Genomic DNA, 9,164 nt, shown 5'->3' on the forward strand with positions numbered 1-9,164 from the left:
ATTAGCACATTTTTTGGTGAGTACAAGCAAATAAACAAAACACAGAGTGAAGCTACTGTCTTGCAGATTGACTCTACCTTCTTTTTTTTGGTTTATCAAAAAGATTGCAATTAATTACAATTAATTGTATAATATATATGTGAATATATATATATATATATATATATATATACTGCCTAAAGGTACCTAATTTGCATGCTACATAGATAGTGCCAAGGATATCTGGGAAGATACACAAAATACATTCTAAAGAAGTTATAAAATAAAGCCTTATAGACCATGCTAACATAATTACGAACACAGAACCAGATCCATAGTACCTACGCTTTGGTTTACCCCTAGGCAGCATGCCCTATCTGTTGGGAAAATAAGGCTGTAGTTTTCAGAGTAGTAATTATAAAAGAGTGAGGTCTGGTGAACATCTATGCCCAGTTCCGTCCTCTGTGCCATGTAAGGATTGAAGAGATGGAGCTGTCATCCCATCCCAGGACAGCTTTCAAAGAGCAGACAGTGCAGGCTTCATAGAAAACTGAAGAGCAACTCATCTGCTTTGATCAATGATTCATGGCGGCCCTAGGGTGCTGTAGGGCTTGGGTCTGCTTAGTGACATCCTCTGACTGTACCAGACTTCAGCCAGGAAAACTGCCATAAACACGACTAACATGGCAGATATTCCCAGCTGGATGAGATTGCTCTTGGTATGACATTCTGATACGGCACTTGGGGAAATTGCCACTGAGATAGCAAGATGGTCACTTGGATGTGAGGCTCTGAAAGGGGATTCTGTCTGAAGGTACACACACCTCTGCCCTCCTGTATCACTGACTGTCACAATCTGAAGTGTGAAATCCACCATGTCACTTACTGAGTTCTGAAACTGTACAGGTGGTGAAGTTCCCTCCTTCAGCAGAGTGGACATTTTATAGTGTATCAAATTGTATGGCTCTCACACCTTAGGTTGACCTTTTCTGCTGTGGTCATCAGAGAGGTGGCAGAGGAGAGCCTCAGGCGACAAAGAAGGTACTAAGTTGGCCTAAAGTCAGAGTCTAGCAGTGGGAGCATGCAAGCCCTGAACCTGTGAACTCAGGGTCTGAGCTCAGCTGGAACCTCTGGAGTGCTCCTCAGAAGCAATGACAGTAATGAGGTGCCTTTCTGCAGGCCCTTGTACCTCATTCATGACTGTTTTTGCAAATGCAAATGTTGACCAAACAGACAGGAAGGAAGAAGTTACCCTTCCCAAACCCAGCCTCAGTGTTTGGCCCAACACAGTAGCATCCTAGAATAGCAACATGACCCTGCAGTGTGTGAGTCCCACCCTGGACATACAGCTTGTTCTCAGAAAGGGAGATATTATTTTGGATTCCAGGCTTTCACATCGTTTGAAACAGAGGACAGCTGGGTTTCATCTAATGAACCCACGACAAGCAGATGCTGGATATTGTACCTGTGAATACTAGCCAAAGGAGTCCCCTGATAGACTGTCACCTTCCAGTGATGGTCTCACACTATTGGTCACAGAATACTTATATAAGCCTTCCCTCCATGACTCTCACGTCTTAAGTCCTCATATTTTTCTTATTTGTGCCTTATGTGAAAATAGTTCGCCCCTTGTATGGGAATAAACTGAGCTGAAATAAAGATGTGTGTGTGTGTGTGTGTGTGTGTGTGTGTGTGTGTGTGTGTGTGTGTGTGTGTGTGCTATATAGATAGAGAGAGAGAAAGAGAAAGAGGGAGGAAGGGAGAGATGATTATATATACATACATGTGACATATACCACTTCACATAAAATGTTTTTATAATGTCTCACTTAATGAATTAAGCCACTCAATCAACAAATTCAAACTTGCATTATTTATTGAAAGATGAATAAATTGGATGGTTTATTTACTTATATTTCAAACATTATATTAGTACAAATGATTTAATTGCTTAGAAAAGGACAAAGGATGCTAACTCATGCTGACAGGCTGAAATAGACACGTGACCCACAGACATGTTATTTGTAACTGAGTGATCATTATGTTTATACGTTTTACATGTTGAAATAATTATTTAGACTATAAAACTATTTAAGACAAAATAAAGAGGCGTTGAGTTCCTGGTGAAGATACATTTTCACTCTGCTGAAAGTCATCATGATTCACGGTCTAACTGACATCTGACTTCATACCTATGAGCTGTCTTCAACTTTAATGTTGGAAGCTTTCTTTTTCACCACAAAAAAAAAAAAACCATTGTATTCAACTTAGCTGACCTTAGAATGGGTGATGAAGACACTTCAGTACAGTCAGAAAACTGTTTCAGTGTGCTTGGTTTTGTAATCCTTTTATCTAAGTGCCAACTGACGAAACATATATATGAAGAAACATATGTATATTTGTATGTATGCATGTATATATGTATATATGTATATACATATGTATGTAACAAATATAAATGCTTAAATATATATATTTCTTCCACATGGAAATTCTAATTTGTTGTACTACTAATGCCTAGTAATTTATTAGTTATTACTTTTGTGTCCTATTTCTCTATGTGACTCATCCCAAGAGTTATTTTTTATAAAGTCAAATAGAATTATAACCACTAGTTTCTACATCCTCACATGTCTGGATTCTATACAATCACCATGACTGATATCTTTCAATAATTCACCAGGACTTTCTGTCACACACCCTTGCAATAAATTTCTTAAGTAGAATTTATTCATATAGACATTTCCTTTTTGTTTACTCTGTCTGTTGTGTTGATAGGCAGAAGTCCTATCACCAGTCGCGTTTTCTTGCTATATATTCTTTATCCATTGCTATTTCTGTATGGAAATAATGACTTACATCATTAACTATCCTTTCTCCTCCTGTCCATTCTTTTTGTTTTGGCCAATCTAATTGGGAAGCTAACACATATTATCCACCATCAGATGACATCAAGGTGTCACAAAACCATGATAAAAAAATAAATGTTTTAGAAAGTGCCTGAATTCCTAGCTGACATCTTTGTAACTTCAAGACCCCAAAACAGCCAAGTGTGCTGAATTACGAAACAAGGTCCTGATATATTTTGTACAATGATCTCTAACTTTAGTAGTGAATTTGGCAAGGTACAATATACACCTAGGAAATTTTAGTCAAGTGACTGCATGATAGCATATACATGAATTGAGCTATTAAACTTGCCTGTGCTATTTTCAGGCAAATAGCATACCATTTTCCTTACTTTTCCCCTCTTCCAGCAACTTCAAGCATTTTTGTTAAAAAGCTGTTAGCAACAACAACTGGGCATTGAGTTACATAGGAAAGATAGAGATAAAGAAATAATGCCAGGTGGTCCTTTAGACTCCGGAGACAGTTTTAATTTCAGAAAATTTGTTTGCCTTTATGTGAGTAAAAAAAAAAAGTCTCATTTGCATCATCCTGTTCTGGAGAAAAGAGTAAATTAAGGCAGTGAAAACCCTTTGCTCTTTCTTGCAACATCTGTACAGACACTGAAAATTAAAATGTTCAACACAGCCAACACTGCTGTACTTTCCCCCGGAACAGGTCATCTTGCTTGAGTTTGCCTTACTTATTTCATTTTCTTTGAAATCTATTACAGAGTTCTGTGTGACTCTAAGAACTGCATTCATTAAACATAGGCAAGCATCCCGGAGCTTTAATCACGTGGATTTCTGCACAGAAGTACATTTTTCTGGTCTTTCTTGTTGACTTACTTCCTCTTTTGCTCACAGAGACTCAGAAGGCTAGTGCCGTGTGTGTGTGTGTGTGTGTGTGTGTGTGTGTGTGTGTGTGTGTGTCTTCAAAAAAAGCAGCACTGTAGAATCCAGTGCTTGAAGTCTTCAATGATGTTCTGTCCCACAAAGGACCTGGCTAGAGTCATACATGGCCATGAGTCCCCAAAGCCTAGAAAAACGCATTTGCTTAGAGATATTAATTAGAACATTCTCTGTTGGTATTGTGGCATATGAAGTTTATGGAATGCCATTCCAGTTTCTCTGAAGAATGGACACCTTAAAAATCATCTGTAGGGACCTGATGAGTAATACATGTTTTCTGTGCTTTACTCACTACATAGTGGACTAGATGTCATTTGTTATATGTACCACATGCATAACATCATTTCTATAGGTTTCAGATGAGTAGGGACATATACACATTAACATCCTCATCTCATCCAAAAACACACTGCTCATCTAAAAGTTGTCTCCTAAAGGGATAGCAGATAGATCAGTGGTAAAAGCATTTTCTGACCCTAGGACCTGAGTTTAAACCTTGGTAAATGTATAAGGAGTGATCCAACCCCACAAAGTTGTCCTCGGTCCACCACATATGGACTGTGGCATAAATCTTTTAAAAATAATAAATATGATTTAGAAAACTGATATAGAATTCAATACCCCTTCATGATAAAAGCCCTGGAAAGATCAGGAATTCAAGGCCCATATCTAAACATAGTAAAAGCAATATACAGCAAACCAGTAGCTAATATCAAACTAAATGGAGAGAAACTTGAAGCAATCCCACGAAAATCAGGGACTAGACAAGGCTGTCCACTCTCTCCCTACTTATTCAATATAGTACTTGAAGTCCTAGCCAGAACAATCAGACAATGAAAGGAGGTCAAAGCGATGCCAATTGGAAAGGAAGAAGTCAAAATATCACTATTTGCAGATGATATGATAGTGTAACTAAGTGACCCCAAAAGTTCCACCAGAGAACTACTTAACCTGATAAACAACTTCAGCAAAGTGTCAGAGTATAAAATTAACTCAAAAAAATCAGTCACCTTCCTCTACTTAAAGGATAAACAGTCTGAGAAAGAAATTAGGGCAAGGACAGCCTTCACAAGAGTCACAAATAATATAAAATATCTTGGTGTAACTTAAACGAAGCAAGTGAAAGATCTCTATGAGAAGAACTTCAAATCTCTGAAGAAAGAAATTGAGGAAGATCTCAGAAGATGGAAAGATCTTCCATACTCATGGATTGGCAGGATTAAAATAGTAAAGATGGCCATTTTGCCAAAAGCAATCTACAGATCAATGCAATCCCCATCAAAATTCCTTCTCAATTCTTTATAGAGATAGAAAAAGCAATTTGCAAATTCATTTGGAATAACAAAATACCCAGGATAGTGAAAACTATACTCAACAGTAAAAGAACTTCTTGAGGAATCACCATCCCTGACTTCAAGCAGCATTACAGAGCAATAGTCATAAAAACTGTTTGGTATTGGTACAGAGACAGGCAGATAGATCAGTGGAACAGAATCGAAGACCCAGAAATGAACCCACACAACTATATCACTTGATCTTTGACAAAGGAGCTAAAACCATCCAAAGGAAGAAAGATAGCATTTTCAACAAATGGTGCTGGTTCAAAGGGAGGTCAGCATGTAGAAGAATGCAGATCGAGCCATGCTTATCACCCTGTACAAAGCTTAAGTCCAAGTGGATCAAGGACCTCCACATCAAACCAGATACATTAAAACTAATAGAAGAAAAAGTGGGGAAGCATCTGGAACACATGGGCACTAGAGAAAATTTCCTGAACAAAACACCAATGGCTTGTGCTTTAAGATCAAGAATCGACAAATGGGATCTCATAAAACTGCAAAGCTTTTGTAAAGCAAAGGACACTGTGGCTAGGACAAAACGGCAACCAACAGATTGGGAAAAGATCTTTACCAATCCTACAACAGATAGAGGGCTAATATCCCAAATATATAAAGAACTCAAGGAGTTAGACTCCAGAGAGCCAAATAACCATATTAAAATATGGGGTACAGAGCTAAACAAAACATTCTCAGCTGAGGATTATCGAATGGCCAAAAAGCACCTAAAGAAATGTTCAACATTCTTAGTCATCAGGGAAATGCAAATCAAAACAACCCTGAGATTCCACATCACACCAGTCAGAATGGCTAAGATAAAAATCTCAGGTGACAGCAGATGCTGGCGAGGATGTGGAGAAAGAGGAACACTCCTCCATTGTTGGTGGGATTGCAGACTGGTACAACCATTCTGGAAATCAGTCTGGAGGTTCCTCAGAAAATTGGACCTTCCACTATCTGAGGACCCAGCTATACCTCTCTTGGGCATATACTAAAAAAAATGCTCCAACATATAACAAAGACATATGCTCCACTATGTTCATAGCAGCCTTATTTATAATAGCCAGAAGCTGGAAAGAACACAGATGCCCTTCAACAGAGGAATGGATACAGAAAATGTGGTACATCTACACAATGGAGTACTACTCAGCTATCAAAAACAACGACTTTATGAAATTCATAGACAAATGGAATGGACGAGAAAATATCATCCTGAGTGAGGTTACTCAATCACAGAAAAACACACATGGTATGCACTCATTGATAAATTGATATTAGCCAAAAATCTCAAATTACTCAAGATGCAATCTACATACCACAAGAAGCTCAAGAAGAAGGATGAGCAAAATGCAGATGCACCCACTCCTTCTTAAAAGGGGGAAAATATTCATAGGCAGGGATATGGAAGCAAAGTTTAGAGCAGTGACTCAAGGAATGGCCATTCAGAGCCTGACACTCTTGTGGCCCATATATATTCAGCCACCAAAACTAGATAAGATTGATGAAGCTAAAACATGCATGTGGAAAGGGACCGGATATAGATCTCTCCTGAGAGACACTTCCAGAGCATGTCCAATACAGAGGTCAACGCTAGCAGCAAACCACTGAACTGAGAATAGGACCCCCGTGGGGGGAATTAGAGGAAGTATTGAAAGAGTTGAAGGTGCTTGCCACCCCATAAAAACAACAATGCCAACCAACCAGATCTTCCAGCGACTAAACCACTAAAGAATATACATGGACTGACCCAGAGCTTCTACTGCATATGTAGCACAGAATAGCCTTGTTGGGTCACCAGTGGAAGGGAAAGCCCTTGGTCTTGCCAAGGTTGGACCCCCAGTGCAGGGGAAAATGGGGGAGGGCAATAAGGGAAATGTATTGGGGGAATAACCGTATGGGGAAGGGGGAGAGGAGGGAATGGGGGCTTATGGACAGAAAACCAGGAAGGGCAATAACCTTTGAAATGTAAGTGAAGAAATATATAATAAAAAAATTTAAAAAAGAAAGAAAACTGATATTGAGTGTTGTGTAAATACCTCACAACTATTTAGATAACTTGAGACCAAAATGCCTCCTGAAAATTCTGCCCACATAACAGCTTTGACAAATCATTTCCTTCTCCTATACAAACTTTCTCTTATTTCCTTCACCCAGTGACTAACGAAAGCTGCCGGGGCTGTGCAGAAGCAAATATTGAGCCTCTCATTTCTCAGTTATCTGTTCTGTCTTCTTGACTGATGTACTGTGAATTTAGATGCCAGACTCCAAACCTTCATGTTCATGGTTATTAAACTCTTAACAAATACAGTCCTACTGCTAAGCACACAGATGTCTAAACACATTCTGAGTTTTGATCTGTGTACCACCTTTGGAGTCTCATATTGACCTAATCTAATCTCTTTAGCTTGACAAGAACAAACCAAGGAGACATATTATACAGTCACCTGTTTGAACGTATTTGTCATCTGCTACAAAGGAACAGTTATGTCTTTAAAAGGGCTGTGTTTTTTATCAATAATGTTATAGACTGCTCAAATTTGACATAATAGATTATCTAAGAACTCTGAGATTTTAGACTAGTAGGAAGTTGGTGCACAGGTCATGTAGAGACTATTGTATTAAAGAAGGAGGCAGTTGAGACTCCAGAAAGTCATACATCTCGAGTTTATATATCTATTGTTTATCGAATGAAGGGAGGCCTGTTTGTTGCTTCTATCATAGTGTCTGTCATACACTTCCTCTAAAAGAAAGACTGCTTTAGCACAATACCAGTAGGCTGACCACAGCCCTTTTGTAAGGCATTAATCCATGCAGGAGCAGAAGGTCCATGACCTAATCAATCAGAGCTCTTTTCCCCCTCTTTACCCCTCTCCCTTTTCTCCTTCAGTAGAGGGTTGGACTCAGAGGCTGCTGAGTATACGTATATACTAGGCAAGCATTAAACTACTAAATCTGTATTCCCAGATCTCACACAAAAATTACAACTCATATCAATAACTAGCACAAGTATCATGGCCAACACTTAGCATCCAAATGTGGTTTACACAGAGCCCAATAGACACTTAAAATCTATAAATGCTCAAGAGTCTTATATACTTTAAATCAGCTCTAAATTTGTTTTAATATATAATGCACTTTTAATGATATGTATATAATTATTCTCTATTGCTTAGGGATAGTGAGAATAAAAATATCTGTTCAGAACAGATGCATTTTTATAATTTTTATTTAATTTTAAATCTCTCTCTCTCTCTCTCTCTCTCTCTCTCTCTCTCTCTCTCTCTCTCTCTCTCTCTCTTTCTCTTCCTCTGTGTGTGTAATTCCCACAGAGGCCAGATCTGCAAGGTCAGTATTGTCCTGATCATCACTCCAGCCCTCATGCCAGTTTGCCAGTTTGTAAATCTTTTTAATTTGTGTTGAATCTGTGGATATAGGAACAGTCATTACAGAAATGCTCATCCATGATGCTCTTCCTTTTGGTGAGCTCCTTGTCGTCCCAAACTGGACACTATTGATAATGCCAGGCACACTTGCTGATAAGAGCCTGGTATAACTATCTTTTGAGAGCCTCTGCCGGCATCTGACTAAAACAGATGCAGATAAAGCCAGCCATCAGACTGAGCCTGGGGAACCCAATGGAAGAGCTAGGGGAAAGACTGAAGGGGATTGCAATCCTATAGGAAAAATAGTATCAACTAACCAGACTCCCCAAAGCCCCTAGGGACTAAACTACCAACCAAAGAGTATACATGGAGGAATCCATGACTCCAGCTGCATGTGTAGCAGATGATTGCCTTATCTGGCATCAGTGGGAGGGGAGGCCCTTGGTCCTGTGGTTGTTTGATGCCCCAGCATAGGGCGATGCTAGAGAGGTCTTGGGGGAATGGGTGGGTAGGTGGGGGAGCACCCTCATAGATGCAAATTGTAGAGGGAATGGGATAAAGGGTCTGAGGAGGGAAAACTGGAAAGGGGAACAATATTTGAGATGTTAATAAATAAAATAACCAATAAAAATTTTAAAAATCTGTGATCCAAAAAATAATTTAAAAAC

At 39.0% G+C, this 9,164-nt stretch overlaps 1 pseudogene; it reads right to left on the reverse strand.

Moving 5' to 3' along the window:
• Positions 1 to 562: 562 nt before the first annotated feature.
• LOC148007924 (T-cell-interacting, activating receptor on myeloid cells protein 1 pseudogene) lies at positions 563 to 919 on the reverse strand (annotated as a pseudogene).
• Positions 920 to 9,164: the final 8,245 nt, after the last annotated feature.

This window comes from Rattus norvegicus, chromosome 1, assembly GCF_021556685.1.
Source record: "Rattus norvegicus strain SHRSP/BbbUtx chromosome 1, alternate assembly SHRSP_T2T, whole genome shotgun sequence".
In the NCBI taxonomy this organism is placed as follows: Eukaryota; Metazoa; Chordata; class Mammalia; order Rodentia; family Muridae; genus Rattus; species Rattus norvegicus.